The sequence below is a fragment of the Lissotriton vulgaris genome, unplaced genomic scaffold, assembly GCF_964263255.1.
Source record: "Lissotriton vulgaris unplaced genomic scaffold, aLisVul1.2 SCAFFOLD_3708, whole genome shotgun sequence".
NCBI classification, from domain to species: Eukaryota; Metazoa; Chordata; class Amphibia; order Caudata; family Salamandridae; genus Lissotriton; species Lissotriton vulgaris.
Window position 1 is genome coordinate 50,416 of NW_028247080.1, and position 15,666 is coordinate 66,081.

General features: G+C 48.1%; 1 long non-coding RNA gene across 1 annotated transcript in view; it reads left to right on the forward strand.

The window, feature by feature from the left end:
* The first annotated feature begins 823 nt into the window (after positions 1-823).
* The window catches only part of LOC147665641 (uncharacterized), a 90,497-nt gene continuing 75,654 nt past the window's right edge, over positions 824-15,666 (forward strand). The window contains exons 1-2 of the long non-coding RNA XR_015305013.1: positions 824-934; positions 5,501-5,563. This is a non-coding gene — a long non-coding RNA (uncharacterized LOC147665641). The remainder of the gene's footprint in view (positions 935-5,500; positions 5,564-15,666) is intronic.

The window sequence follows — 15,666 nt, forward strand, 5'->3', positions numbered from 1 at the left end:
CCATGCGTGATGTACTGGTCCAGTCCAGGATTTTTTTGTTTGAATTCTGGGACCTGTAGTCCTGGTTTGTAATGGAATAAGACTACAAGTCCTAGAATCCAAAGAAAAAACCTGGGCTGGAGCAGCACATCACACATTGGCCTGAGAAACCTGTCAGGCCAGGGCTGGTGATGAAGAAAATATACTTGGAGATAAGATGATTGCCTAGTATAAACAAACATAACTACTGGGTCGATGTTATGTGGGACAGCTTTATCAAATTTAGTCCAATAAAACTTAGCGCAATGGTATTTTTGAGCCTATACATACAATGCTAAAAGTAATAATACAAATCTCAAAGTGCAACATGCTGTTGGATAAAAAAAACACAGGACTGTCTGAGGGCATCAAAATTTCCTTAGGGGCACTTGGCAGTAATGCCTACAATGCTGTTAAGTGAGGAATTTGAGATTAATCAGATTTCCTTGATATGCAGTCCCTGACAGTCTCTAGCACACATGTTTTTTTTATTAACACTCCAAGATTTGTCAACGCACAGCATGTTTTCATTTAAAAGGAGCCTCTCCCCGCGAGTTGAGAAATATTACGAGGTGCAATGCGAACGATTCAATGCTAAGTGGCCCTATGCCAAGCGAGATTGACTTCACCCCTCCTAACTAGCAATATTAAACGTGAAACTAACTACAAGTCCCAGAACACGATGAGAAACTGGGGCTAAAGCCAAGACTGGCTGAAAGCGTCACACGTGACCTGGCGCCGCTTTGCAGCCGACAGGACTTTGAAGGCTGCTCGACTGGTTCCAAAGTCTCTCATTTCCCAGCAGGCCATGCGCCCTGCTTCCCAGCCCGCGCTGCCTCTCCAGACTGACCACTGACAGGCAGTTCGGATATCGGCAGTTCGGATATCGCTCACTGGCGGCTGCTGTTCTGCCACGGTACTGTATCGATTGTCATGTCTGAGTTGTTTGCACGAGGGCCGTCTCTTTATACTGTTTAATGTGCCGGGCCAATAACCTGCTGATCACTCAGCTCGCGCGGCTGGGCCTATCAATGTCCGCCAGTGTTGCTGTAATTAACCCGATATCGTCGCTGCCTGACCCGCACAGCCCCCCGGCTTCAAAATCAATACCTGGATTGGCGGAGCTAACGGAGAGCCTGATTCAGCTGCCAATCGAGCAGCCATTACGGCTTCTCCGACATTTATTTATTCAATGGAGTGGAATCATTATCAAGTTATTTTGCTCAACCCCCTGCCCCTTCTTAATTCTCCCGATCGATTAGAAAATCAAGCCTCCTTAGAGCAGAGCCTGGCATAGCTAACGTCGGTGGGGAAGCCGCCATGTATTCTCCCTAAGTCCATTTGATTTGCTAGTTTCGTGTATTTGTTTTGTGTAAGATCAAACATGTCACATCACACCGGGACACGTGAAGGCTCTTTTGTCATAAGATGTAAGCAGATAATTCAGCCAAACAAACTAGGTTAGTCGTGTTGGAGCATAGCTCCCAAGTAGCATATGCCACCTGTAAAAAAAAATTCAGTGAGTTAGTCTTTTTAGCCAATATTTAAAGAAAGGCTCTCAAGTTTCTCCAGTCCATGTGAGATGAGATCACCAAGTCCAGGATTTTTGTGTGTGTGCAGTTTTAAGTCCAGTTGATCCACTCTGAAATAAGGACTGCAAGCCACAGAATGCAAAGGAAAAAAAACCTGGACTGGACGGGCTACTACTCAACCATGGACCTGTGAAACATGTAGCTCCCTCAAGCTTCTTTACACTTAAGTCGAGATGCAGTCACCATCACAATAAAGGAGTCCAAACAAGGTGAAACGCATCTATGATTATTGAACATCTTTGAGAGGTGTCGGAACATGTGAAGCTAACGTGAACCTGTGATTAGATTGTGGCATAATTGTGAGCTTTAGTTTTGGGCTCATGTGGCTAAACCGTAGGTGATCCTAGTTCAATGTTTCTATACTTGCAACTTTTGCGTCTGTGTTTATTTCTGAGTGAGGGGTGTGCATGGTGTGCAGATTGCTAATAGCAATGTTTCCGCAAGTAATTTATTAAGTCCTCAATGTATTCGAGTTCAAATATTTTTATTGGTTATTTTTAAGACAATAAAGAAACGTTAATAGAAAATAAAAATGACAGTGATATATGACGAATATTGTGGTGTCATCAAGTCCTCAAGGTATTATTATAAAATATTTGCAAGATAAATCACTGTCCTACTCCTAAAGTCGTGGCAATCCACCGAACACTAAAAATGACTTTTAACCTGGCATGAGCTCTATGTTGTTGATGCTTTCATGCCTGGAAATAGGCCCAGCCCTGTGGCCCATCTTCAGATTTTGTTCTGTCTTTATAGCCAACAACACTTCTTTGATTTGTAGATTTGCTTTCCTCTTTTTGCTACGAGCCTACATGTGCCATCATCCCTGTAACTGCTGGCTAGAAAATCAGGACTGGCTGAAACTGACCCACATGACCTGGATCTATTTTGCTGCTTTGTTACCCTACAGAGCCCAAGTTTCCCAGTTCCACGCAGGTGTAGCTCATCCAGTTCAGATCTTATCTTTGAATTGTGGGATTTGCGGTCCTAGTTGTATAAGGGGTTTAACAATACTACAAATCCCAGCATGCAACAGTAAAAACCAGGACTGGATGAGTTCATTCATGGAGCTGGGAAATTTGAGAACTTGATTATCCATTTATCGCGATTTAACTCCCAAGCCAATTTATACATTTCCTTTGCATAATATACTTATCTTGATTTCACAAACATAGGGCTTATCCACTAAAGTGTTTGGGATGTGGAGGCTGATTGATTATATGACTAATATACTGTGCCTACCAAACCCCAGTAGTCGGTCGATCACGTGTTCAAGTCTTTAAGTTGAAAGAATATTAATAGCCCTCTTGTAGTTTCATATGGCGGATATGAGTCTGGCACCCACTGGCATTTTTATCTTTTCATTTCTGTACAATACCCGTCTTAAAGTAAATACAGGGCTATAGGTAAATACCAGACTTCAAAGGAAATAAATAGAGTATCTGAAGATCTCACACATGAGTGATGGAAAACACATTTCTACTGCTTTTTGCAGGAAATTTCCAGTCCCAGTTTTTTGTACTGCTGTAGCTGTGCTTGAGTGTCATGAAAGAAAGAGTTATTGCAATAGTACAAAAGAGGTCCTTAGGGTAGCCCATCCTAGAACTAATTGTTTGCATTCCTCAAAATAATGCTTCAATTGCAGTTCATCATGTGAAAGTTCACACAGGGGTACATCTAGTGCAATGATCTTGTTGCATGCAATTCCTTGGCAAAGAGCACATCTAGATTATTGAGAGAGGACTACACTGCTTGTTCTTCAACACCAGGGCTGACAAAATTTGCCTATTTATTCTCTTTTCAGTTTCCATTTCCTGCTGTAGATTGAATGGGAGAACAAAGCGATACCAAAGGGGATGATGGACGGAGGGTTTGAGCAAATAAAACACTCACCCCCAGTCAACTGACCTGGGTTTAATTCATCACCATTCTTTAGCTCACTCCACCACCCCAGTTCAGACATGGCCATATGCAAATCAGTCAAGCCCGAACTGCCAAGCCATGTCTTCTCTGGACCGGAAACAAGCATCCTGGGACCGGTTTCGGATTTATAATCCTCATCAGCCAGGCTATCTTGAATCCAGTGGTAGAGTGAGCAAGGGACCCACGCCTGGGCATACCCTGCCAACTTAGGGCGAACAAAGCGATACCAAAGGGGATGATGGACAGAGCGTTTCAGCAAATAAAACACTCACCCCCAGTCAACTGATCTGGGTTTAATCCATCACCATTCTTTAGCTCACTCCACCACCCCAGTTCAGACATGGCCATATGCAAATCAGTCTGACCCTGTGCCTCATGGGAAGAGGCTGAAGACGGCTGATAGCCAGAAACCGCTCATAGGATGCTTGATTCCGGTCCAGGGAAGACATGGCTTGGCAGTTCGGTCTGGACTGTTCCCATGAGGCACAGGGTCAAGACTGATTTGCATATGGCCATGTCTGAACTGGGGTGGCTTGGTGAGCAAAATAACGATGGATTAAACCCCGATCTGTGACTGGGGGTGAATGTTTTGCCATTGTGCAACATTCCGTCCATCGTGTTGTGTGTTTTTCTGTTCACCCTATGTGGTAAGTGTATGCCCAGACGTGGGTCCCGTGCTCACTACGCCACTGGAGTCATGCTATCCTGGATGAAGACGGCTGATAGCCAGAAACCGGCCCTAGGATGCTTGATTCCGGTCCAGGGAAGACATGGCTTGGCAGTTCTGTCTGGACTGTTCCCATGAGGCACAGGGTCAAGACTGCTTTGCATATGGCCATGTCTGAACTGGGGTGGCTTGGTGAGCAAAATAATGATGGATTAAACGCAGATCTGTGACTGGGGGTGAATGTTTTGCCATTGTGCAACATTCCGTCTATCATCTTGTGTGTTTTGCTGTTCACCCTATGTGGTAAGGGTATGCCCAGACGTGGGTCCCGTGCTCACTACGCCCATGGAGTGAAGCTATCCTGGCTGAAGACGGCTGATAGCCAGAAACCGGTCCTAGGATTCTTGATTCCGGTCCAGGGAAGACGTGGTTTGGCAGTTCGGTCTGGACTGTTCCCATGAGGCACAGGGTCAAGACTGCTTTGCATATGGCCATGTCTGAAGTGGGGAGGCTTGGTGAGCAAAATAATGATGGATTAAACCCAGATCTGTGACTGGGGGTGAATGTTTTGCCATTGTGCAACATTCCGTCTATCATCTTGTGTGTATTGCTGTAGATTGAATGGGAAGCAGACCCCATTGCTTCTTCTCCCCCATAGGATACCTTCCCTTTTCTCCATCCTTATCAGTGAACTCCGATTCTGTAGTCCTTCTGTGGGGCACCCACCCCTTCCAGGACCTCTGAACGAGGCTTATCTGTCAATCAAGCGGTATTTCTAAAGTGCCGCTTCTCACCCGAGAGCGTATCCAGGCGCTTAATAATAAAAAAATAAAGCCGCTATGCTGCGGTGTCTGTCGAAGACCCAGGTTTTGAGTCCCTTCCTGAAGGGGGTCAGCGAGCGTGAATTACGGAGGTGGAGGGGAAGGTCTTACCCCTCCACCTTTTGCAGGAGATCTGTAATATTCTGCACACACTCTAACCTTTTCGGCCTCTGCCTTTTCGGCTCCTGGTGATCTATTTAGCTGCTCTGTTTGTGAAGGAAACATGCACTGCTGTTTGCCCCACTGTGTCTATTCTGTGCATTAGTGACACTTGTGAATGACTTTTCATTATAGAAAACTTGGACTATTGGCTTTGCCAGTGTTTGTTTCTCACTTACCACAACACCAAGATTGCTTCCAATAAAAAAGGTAAAAATAGACTCGCTCGAACTCTTCCAGTGGCTTTAGTGGTGGTTATCGAATGTGTATCACGGGTTCCTAGAACTGCTTATATGTAACCTTTCAACTGTGATTCACAGCTTCCGGGGGAAAGAAAAGGTCAGCTACAAACGAGGAGAACAGCAAACTCGACGTCAGGCATGGTGAGTACGTCTTTTGTTGTCACAGTATTTTGTCGTTTTTCTTCACAGTTTTAGGCTTTTCAGCACTGGAGCAGCTTTTGCAAGAAGGCTGCTTCTCTGATTATTGTTCTGGTAAAGAACAGGCCCTTGAAGGCCAATACAGAGATACCAAAAATAATTTATGCAGGTTACGTACATACGTCTGATACTTCCTTGTAGCCCTTCTTTTATTAAGAGGAGTGGAGAGAAAGCAAAACACAGTATGATGTATAAGAAAGAAAGTTCACTCCCCATGTAGGGGGAGAACACCCCTAACTTACTTTTTCTTCCAAAAATGTTGGTATTTCTGCACGTTTATACATTCTTGCTCCTAAACATAACACTGTTCGACTTTCCTGAATCAAAATATCCCTTTTATGCTCTGAAATGTAGTCATTTACCATTACCTCCTGCCTTCCCATCAACTGTCCCACGAAAAGTATTTGGGGACATGGTTGCTGAGCATCAGCGGGAGAATTTGGTGATGTCATTGCCCTTCGACTGTGGACAATGATATGTTTATTAGTGTCTACTTTGAAAGATATATAGATATGAACGAGTGTTCCTCTAGTGATTAAGTCACATTAAGACTGTCTCAAAGCATAGAACATGAGTTACCTCTCTTAAGTGTTGGGTCTTCTTGGACTTGCACTACTTGTAACCAAATTCATCTCTTTAGCTTTGCTGTAGTTCTTCCGTACCAGTGGGGTCGCAAGGACTGTGTATTCAACGTGGGAGAATGGGTTTGGATTGCGGTAAGGAAGTTTTGGCGCTCTGCGTGTTCCCTTAGTGTGGATCGTTGCTACAAACGTAAAGTCCGGTGCATTCGGGTCAGGGGAACAAACCCAACGGAAAAAACAGCCCCTGCCAAGGTAAGGAGACGTGTCTCCTATTCCAACATAAACAAGAAATGTTCCGTGCACACGATAAGATAAGTGGTTTTCTTGTGAAGACCTTGATTACGTAATTGTATCAAATAAGATTCAGAAAAGATTAGTCTGGTTAGGTATAGAGGGTTTTAATGACGTGATGAATGATCAGTACATCCAAGTAGAGTTTGTTTGTGATAAATAATAAAGCCGACACGTGTTTCGTCACACTGTGTAGCGGCTGTGACTCATCAGGGCTGGAAACGCTGTTTTGTCGTTCAGAATGTAAAGGACAGCGTTGGTAAATAATTCCAAACAGCTGGAAAGTTTACGAATGGAGACGGGCGTGTCTCGTAAACTGCTCTGTATGTGGTAGTGGAGGCATGGGTCTGTGCGGGCATATCTGTCCTCATCCGGGTAATGGGTTATTTTATCGTGTGCACGGGACATTTCTTGTTTGGGTCGCAAGGACTGGTCAGGCTGATTGTAAGGGCAGCAGGCTCGAAATGGGTAGGACTGCTCCCCAACTCACCTCTACCTCCCTCCTACCCAGAGAACCCAGAATCAACTCTCTACCCTTGTGGTTAATAGATAGAAACAGTATTTTCCATCAATTTGACTTCTAAATGAAATCAGAGCGCTGATTTGCCTTAGCGACATAATCGTTATAACGTAACACAACATAATATGATAGTTCCTGTTTTGAGTTAAGTGTGCATTGTCAAGATAAAAGTGGAAACAAAATAGCTTATGTATGATGGAGTTAAAAGGTATTAAAAGGCAAACATTGAAAAAGACAATAGTTTGTTTTGCATTCGGAAAGGTTTTTTAGCAAGCTTAGCAGGCACTTCATATGTCACAAGTACAGAATTGAGCACTACACTGCAAGCTTTTGTCATACATAGAAATGAAAGCAACAGCAGTTCAAGCTTACTTCACCTACCTAGAAAGGTTATATGCAGTGCAAAAATTTACTAAGAACAAATTGTCTGTCACATTAAAACGCATTAAACCTTCATGGAATCCAGAGCAGAGAACAATGTTAGCAGAAGGAATATATAATTTAAACAGTGATTAATAATTATTGGAGGGGTGCATACTATTCTGTTGGAGCTTCCACAGCATGTAGCAGGGCAGACCCTTTTTTCGTCTACAAATTCAGCTTTTTGCATGAAGAAGCGAAGAATTCGAAATATGTTTTGCTCAGCAGTATAGTGCCTGGAACATGCTTGTTTTGAGCGAGGCCAGTACTCTGGCTCTTTATTGGAACTCTGTAGTTTCAGTTGTAGGACCATCACGAAAGGAGTCCATCTGCACTTCTCACATTTGAGGGGTGTACCTTCCCTAGTGCTCTGTATGGGCAGTCGCGACTGTGTGATGAATTCTGCAACTCACTTTGCCTAGCACTACTAAATGCGCAAAGTTTGCGTGTGATGAGCAGAGACAAGTACAGCATCAGACTGAAATAATCTTACTGCCCCCCGTGGAGTATTTAAAGAGGTTTAGTTTCACAGGAATCACCCAAAGGGGGCCTTGAATACATGCTGCCTTTACTGAGGTACCCCTGGGGCGGTGTACACGTGAACCTATCGTGTGCTTATTCTAACCAGCATTAGATGGGCATTCTTTTCTAAGTGGAGCCGTTACAAAAACACAGAAAAATATATGGTTGCAGCAATATCTATCGTTAAGGTTTTGTAATTGGGGACATCATCTTTGTAACAACTGTGACGAAAGTAGCTTAACTGGATAAGAATATTGCAAATGTTTGAATCCAAAATGTGACTGCACTGCATGACTAACTTATGATGGCTGCACTCTGCTTCTTATGTTGTAGTTTTCTAGAAAATGTTACAAAATAAAGTTTGTGCCATCCAAAATAGAAACCACTTGAATATTAAAAAAAAAAAAGTTCAAATAGAGGCATTTCGTGTATGAGCTAGTACACTTAGACAGCACAAAAGGTGGCAAATTGCAATATTTTAGCTAATTTGATACAGTGGTAAAAACTCTGGATTAATTCCATTCCACCATTTTATGGTTTTGTCTTATTTGAGTTCACATTGCACAACGAGCTTGGGTGCCACATCTACACATACCCACACCGATTTTAGTAGTACACAACATACTGTTCTAACTCGTTACCCTTAGCACTGTTTAATAATAGAGGAACCTATTATAATTCCAACGAGGACAATCGAGAGGACGAAGGGTGGTTCGATTAGTTGTTTTTTAGTAAGTCAGAGCGATCATTGGAGATAGTAGAGCTGAAACGGCGACAAGTGGTGTGGAGATGGCTGCCCTGGCTGCAGATGCATGTGTGGAAATAGCACATAAAGTAGGGACTGTTCCCGAAAACTCCCAAGTGACACTTGGGAGGGCAAAACTGCTGCTAAACTAAACGAAAACTGACCAATGGTGTATGATTACAGACATTGTTTAGATGACCTGGGGCGAAGCCAAGCACTGCATCAATGACTAACATTCTTTCACATGATGCTTTCCGTGTGCAAGTAACAGATTTCACTTTAACACATTTACAGCATTCTGAGTTGACCCAGAAATTTGAAGACACTGATTTGAGTGGGGGTTTAAATGCCAGGAGCTAGCAATAGCGTGGGGGGGGGGGGGGGGGGGGGGAGAGCGAGTGGTCCGTGTGGCAGCAGCAGCACAGCCTTAACTGAAGGAGGATATGGGGATACTTGAATAGTCTTTGTTTTCAGAGATAGGTACTGTAGCCAGCATACTTGAAGAAAATGGATTGGGTAGTAGTTATACATTGTACTATTAGCAATACTAAACCACAGTTATATGTGGTACCACGCACAATGTAATAATACTACAAGTGGTTGTTATTGTTTCCAGCTCGGGTGACATAGAACCAGCAGGCAGTGATGATGCAATATCAGAGATTAAAAAGTGCTGTTGCTTGATGAAAATCCAGCTTTAACTCCTGCCCGTGTCCCCCTCTGCGTGCATATTTCTGATTGTTTTTATTTGGACATTCAGACGTATGGTTTCTGGTCTGTATGGTACCATTATTGATATACTCTTTTCTACCCAAACGTTGGAGACCCTTATGAATACATGGCAGGAGAAATGATAAATACAATTCTCTGACAAGGACCATTCTGATATCTCTGTGCTGCATGTGAAGGGACACAGAGAGGCCAGTGTTACATATAGCTTGTTTATGGTACTGAACTATGAGTGGCACTGATCCCCCATATAAAGTACACTTAGCCTATATGTGCCTGTCTACCTGTGGCTGAAGGTGGGGGCCTGGAAAATCTATCTCCTGTCCATATCCTGCACAGTTTTGGTCTCCGATATGGTAGTCCCTGCATAGTTCCTTCCGCTTTCAATTTCTGGTCTTAACCTTCTTTGTTATTTTGCATGAAATATCCAATATTATTGGGGGTGACTGCCTGCTGAAGAAGATGGTTTGCAACAGCACTATAAGCTGCAGAATTAAGTATACTTAGATTTTGGAATCTGATTCGACTCACTCGTAATTGGTTTAAAAGAATGACTGAACATGAGTGTATCATATACTGACTTGATGACCAGTCAAGTGCCTTTAACATTATTTGGCGACCCTGTTTAAAGACTTCGCATGATTGAACCAAGTGTGATCCATATGTTGCGTCTCATCCAAAAGTACACAGTACCCCCCCGCCCCCATGTTCGTCTATCCACTGATGTCTATATCTTCATCCCTTCAATGACCAGCAAAGTTTGGACAGCTTACGTATGGTGTGTTCTTGTACTTGGATTTCACTGGTGCCCCTCCTACAAACCTGTGCCTCATTAAGCCTCGCCACAGTAGGCATTTCAGTCCTCGCTACACTGGCCTGTGGCCTTGCTTTGTGCACCCTTGCACCTCTTTCCCTTAGTGGAACTGTCCTAAACATATTGTTCCTTGTCATGTGAGGCTTACATTATGAAATCTGGCAGTGTTGCATGTCACCGTAAGCTGCACCCAGCGACACTGTCCCTCACCAACAACACTCTCACTGGGATACACTGAGTGTGATATGCTGGCCATGGCAAAATTATTCCTGCACCACATCACCTTCACTTGCACCCTGCTGTCCAGTTCTAGAGTCCTTTCTCTGTGCTTCACTCCCCTCAGCATACCCAGAGATGGGGAAGGACATGTCTTTACTTTTCTTATCCCGCAGCTTTTTTGCTGCAGTTTCTCTCCACCTACTCCGCACTGGAGTTGCCAAGCTGGCTTTTATCACGCCACTCCGAGTATATATTGGTGCACACTACAAGTTCCTTGAACCCACACCTGGTGACGTCAATCCCATTGTGATTCTCTCGTCTTTACTGATTACGATACCCGTATGCAATATCCTATGGCCTGTGATGTATCCACCTCGTTATTGCAAAGTCCAATAAAATCCATTTTCACAAGCTGTTACTCCCCCCTGACAAAAAACACAATTGCAACTTATAAATGTAGTGGTGAAGGCATTGAAAGGCACCCCATAATAGTAGCTGGTACTACCAAAGGCACAAATCTAATTTGAGACCTCTACTGCATGAGCAATATAGTGAAGAACGATAGACGTATGTATTAATTATTATTCCATTGCAATTTTTTAAAATATAAAAAATGTACATGATTCCAAAGTGCTCTCTTTCATTAAATTTTCTTCACTTTTCAAATTCTTTATAGCGTCACTATTGTTTGGGGCCCACCAGTAAGGGGGGGGGGGGGGGGGAGCACTGACCACAGACACAAATTAAGGTGTGACAAAGGCCGCTTTATTGGAAGCAGGTGCACCCTAACATTTTAACCACAACCTGGGCCTCATAAACACAACATCCCCAGTTGTAACAGGCCCCCTACCTAATTACTCATAACTTGACCTCAGTGTACCTCAGTGTCCCCCATCACCTGCCAAACAGCCCAGGCCTCCTGCAGTACCCTCCCCTTTCAACTAGGAAAACAACGCCACTCGAAAGCGGCTAGCGACTTTTGACCCCCCCATAGGACTCCACCCCCGAGGATACCTGCGCACCCCCAAAGCTACATCCAGAGCCTCCTTCAACTGTACCACATACAACTCCATCCCATACCGAGACAGGTGAACTCCGTCCTCCCTAAAAAAGTACACCGCCCCGTAAACCAGCTCAGGATGCTCCATCCTACCTATACCTTCCCTGGCACAAAACTCCTTCATTTCCCTATTGATTTTCCTCCTTGTCCTATCAATAGCCCCTTGACGCTCCACTCCTCTCCAGACCCTCCTAGGGATAAGATCAGACCAAATCACGTAGCACCCTGACCATTGCCTCCGTATTTCCAACAGGTCCCTCTTCATCTGTTTTACCAGCGCCAAGCCCTTACACTGCACCAGGTCATTTTCTCCCAGACGAATAACCACCACATCCGAGCAATCGCCCCCCGCACCACATTGTTCAACAAGGGCATCAACTCATGCCAACGCATTCCCCCTTCCCCCGCCAATGACATCGAAACAAACTCTCATCCCGCTCCAAGTTCAATTTCCGGTGCCTGTCCCACTCAGCCCTTTCTGCCCTCTTCACAAAGGAGTGTCCCACAACGTAAATTTGCACCACAGCCGCATCCGGCCCCGCCACAGCACCTGCAAAGACACATACGTGAGAGGGCAAAAACAAGCAGGTCAATGAACCCCTTCCATCCCCCGCAACCTGATGTACGTCCGGTAGCAATCCGACTTCCACCGCCCCAGCCGCTTGATCTCCTCCTTCCCCCAACCCCTCCGAGCCGCTTCCGTCGCCGCAACGATTCGAAAGGAATGCGTCCCAAAAGCCTTGGGGTCCTCACCCATCCACCGCAGGGCGTGCCGCAGAACCCACAGAGCCTGAGCCGCCGTCACCCGACCTCCTTCCCGCCGATTGAAAACCTCCTCCCCCAACGCGCTCGGGCCTTCCGCCAACCGCCGCCCCCAGGCCCCGGGGCACACTCCCTCCCGGGCCCCCCCCCCGCTGATCTGTTTTTGAGCGACGCAAGCGCCCCGCCACCTCCTGAGCCCGTATGTCCACATCTTCCACCCGAACACCCGAACCCCCTTTCGGGCCCACCAACTCCGAGACCCGGACGCTCCAAAGAAAAGCCAAGACATGAGCGTGGAAAACATAACTGTCACCCCTGTCCTGACACACCGCCGCCAACGCGCAAAGCAGACCCTCCAGCAAATCCACCGTGATCGGCTGCCGCTGACTCACCCCCGCCCCCCTCGGGCCCCCAGCTCCCCCTGCCGACAGCGGATAACCCCACCACAGCTTCCCCATGAACGCCACCGCCGAGAGCTTACCTGCAATCGTCACCCGCGACAAACCCCTGTCCATCAGAGCCAACATGAACCTGACCACCTGCTCCTCCCTCATCCATTGATCCTTGCACCTTACCGCACCGGACCGAAGAAACTCCTCCCAAGCCTGAACGTACGCCTTCCACTTGGACGCGGCCACTGATGCCCTTACCAGCTGAACGACCCTGCATCTCCCACCGACCAGAGCTCCCTCGGAACCGGTGTCTTGGCCGTCTCCGCCTCCGTGGCTAGCCCATGGAACCTCTGCCACTGTGAACGAGACAAAGCATCCGCAATGTCATTGTCCACCCCAGGGACGTGGTGAGCCTGAAACAAAATGGTGTTCTCCATGCAGCGCAACACACACACTCTCATCAGTTTCAAAACCTGCGGGTCCCTGGCCGACTGCCGGTTCACCACATACACCACTGACATATTGTCAACCCTGAAGAAGACCCGCCTGTGCGCCAACTCCGGTGCCCACACTGAGACTGCCACAACCAACGGGAACAACTCCAAAAACGCGATGCTACGGCCTCCCTCCTGTCAATGCGGCGGCCACTGCTTCGCACACCAACACCCCGTCCAGTACCAACCAAAACCTCCAACTCCAGCCGCATTGGGATACAACGTGACGTCCCATTCCCATTCATCCGGCGGCGCCATGGGAACACCGTTGAACCGCCTCAAAAACGTCAAAAACATCCGCAAGTCCTTCTTCGTCCCCTGCCGACAACCGCAGATGGTGGTGCGGCAATGTCAAACCCGACCACGCCAATCCCAGCCGCCCGCAGACCGTCTGTCCCGCCAGCAACACGCAAGTTCAGATGGCCCAACAGGACCTGCACTTCCCGCACAGTCACCTTCCGCTTGTCGAGCATATCGCCAACCAAAGCCAACATTGCAGACCTCTTGTCCTTTGGCAGGTGTGCTTCCATGGCCGCTGAGTCGAGCTCTATACCAAGAAAGGACAACACTGTACTGGGACCGTGCATCTTCTCTGGCGTCAAGGTAACCCCAAAGTCCCCCATGAGGTCCGTAAAACCGTCCAGCAGCCGCTGGCAGTCCATCGAACCGGGCTGCCCCGCCAGGAAGAAGTCATCCAGGTAGTGCGTCACCATCTCAGAGCCTGTGCGCCTGGAAAAAATGCACTGCAACAAGGAACTGAAACGCTCAAACAGCGTGCAAGAAATCGAGCAGCCCATCGGCAGCGCCTTGTCGACGAAAATGCCCCCGTCAAACTGAATCCACAGCAACTGGTGATCCTCCGGATGCACCGGGAGCAAGCGGAACACCAATTTAATGTCACACTTTGCCATCATCGCGCCCGTGCCCACCGCAGCCACAAGCCTCCGCGCCACATCGACGTACAAATACGACACGGACGCGAGGTCAGCTGAAATGAAATCGTTCACCTACTCCCCCTCCGGCCACGACAAGTGCTGCATGAGCCTGAACTGCCCCGGCTCCTTTTTGGGGACCACCCCAATCGGGGAGATGATCAAACACGGCATAGGCGGCTCAGGGAAGGAGCCCACCAACCGGCCCTCCTTAACCTCCTTAAGCAACTTCTCCCAAACCACACCCTCGTGCGCATTCACCGACTTCAGATTGTCCGCCCAGCGCGCAATCCAAGGGCCCTCATAGCCCAACCTGCACCCCTCCCGGAAAGCCCGTCGCAACACTGCCGCATCATCCGCCTGTGGATACGCCGCCAGCCAAGGCTTGATCCTCTTCAACTTATCCGGCATATGAGTCCTTTACCACGGCCCCCGCGCCCCCTCTCGCCCCCCACCCTTGGGCCCCCCACTCTGAGGTCCTCCCGCAGCAGACTGCTGCCCAGGCGGCCCCCCAACACCGCAGCAGCGCACCACTGGGTGCCTCCGCCAGCATTTGGAGCACTCGTGCCGGAAACGGCACAACTGCCGGCCACACGCCCCCTTGTTAAAGTTACAGCAAGCCCCGACTGTAGCCTACCCTGCTGAGTCTCCCTGCCCCGCCCCACCCGGGTCGAAAAGGGGTCGGCGCGAGCGGCAAACCGCTGGCCGTGTAAACGGTGCGACCAAACTTCGCCCCGCCCATCGTCTGTTGATACAAGTCAGAATCCAGTTCCCCCCACTTCGCCTCCGGATCCGCTGCCATTCGAGCCCGGACTTTCTCATTATAATGGGACCAGGTGTACCCCCCATATGTCACCTGAGCCCTCCGCACCACATCCATGTACTTGAACAATGCGATGGAACGATCCGGATACTTTTCACAACATACGCTAGTATATCTCAGGAACGCCGCCGACCAATTATCGATCGTCAGGGGCACCTTGGGGCGCCGTGCCAATTCCTGTTCCTCCTCTCTGGACCCCTCCTTTAACGTCAACTCCCTGTGCAACAGCTTCAACATGTCTATGTACTCCCCCTTCCTCTTTCGTGGCCAGCGACAAGTGAACCCTTGGGGGCTTCGCCACCCCCATGCATGGGAGCTTGCGCACTGGCACCAAACAACTCTCCTTCCCTTCAGCCGCGGGCTCCCCTGCCGACGCGCCACCCGACACTGGCCCCCCATTCGCCCCCGACCCATCTCCGGACCCAGCTGCCACCGCCGCGCCACCCCCGTCCGTGCCTACCAAAGTGTCCTTGACATAACTGCCTTTTACCAGCCGCCCCCCATCCTCTCCACCAGCATCCGTCCCCACCAACACCTGCACGCAGCGCCGCTTGCCCGCACCACTCCCTGCTCCGTCCCCAACCTTACCTGGCGTCAAGGTCGGCGTGCGCGCCGGGTCCCGCCGCTTAACCAGTGGAGCTGAGGGGGCCGTCACTCTGGGCGCGTCCTGCCGGGTCCGTACCTGCAACACATTGCCACCAAAATTACTCGCCCGCCTCCCCCTCCCTAATCTCCCCCCCCC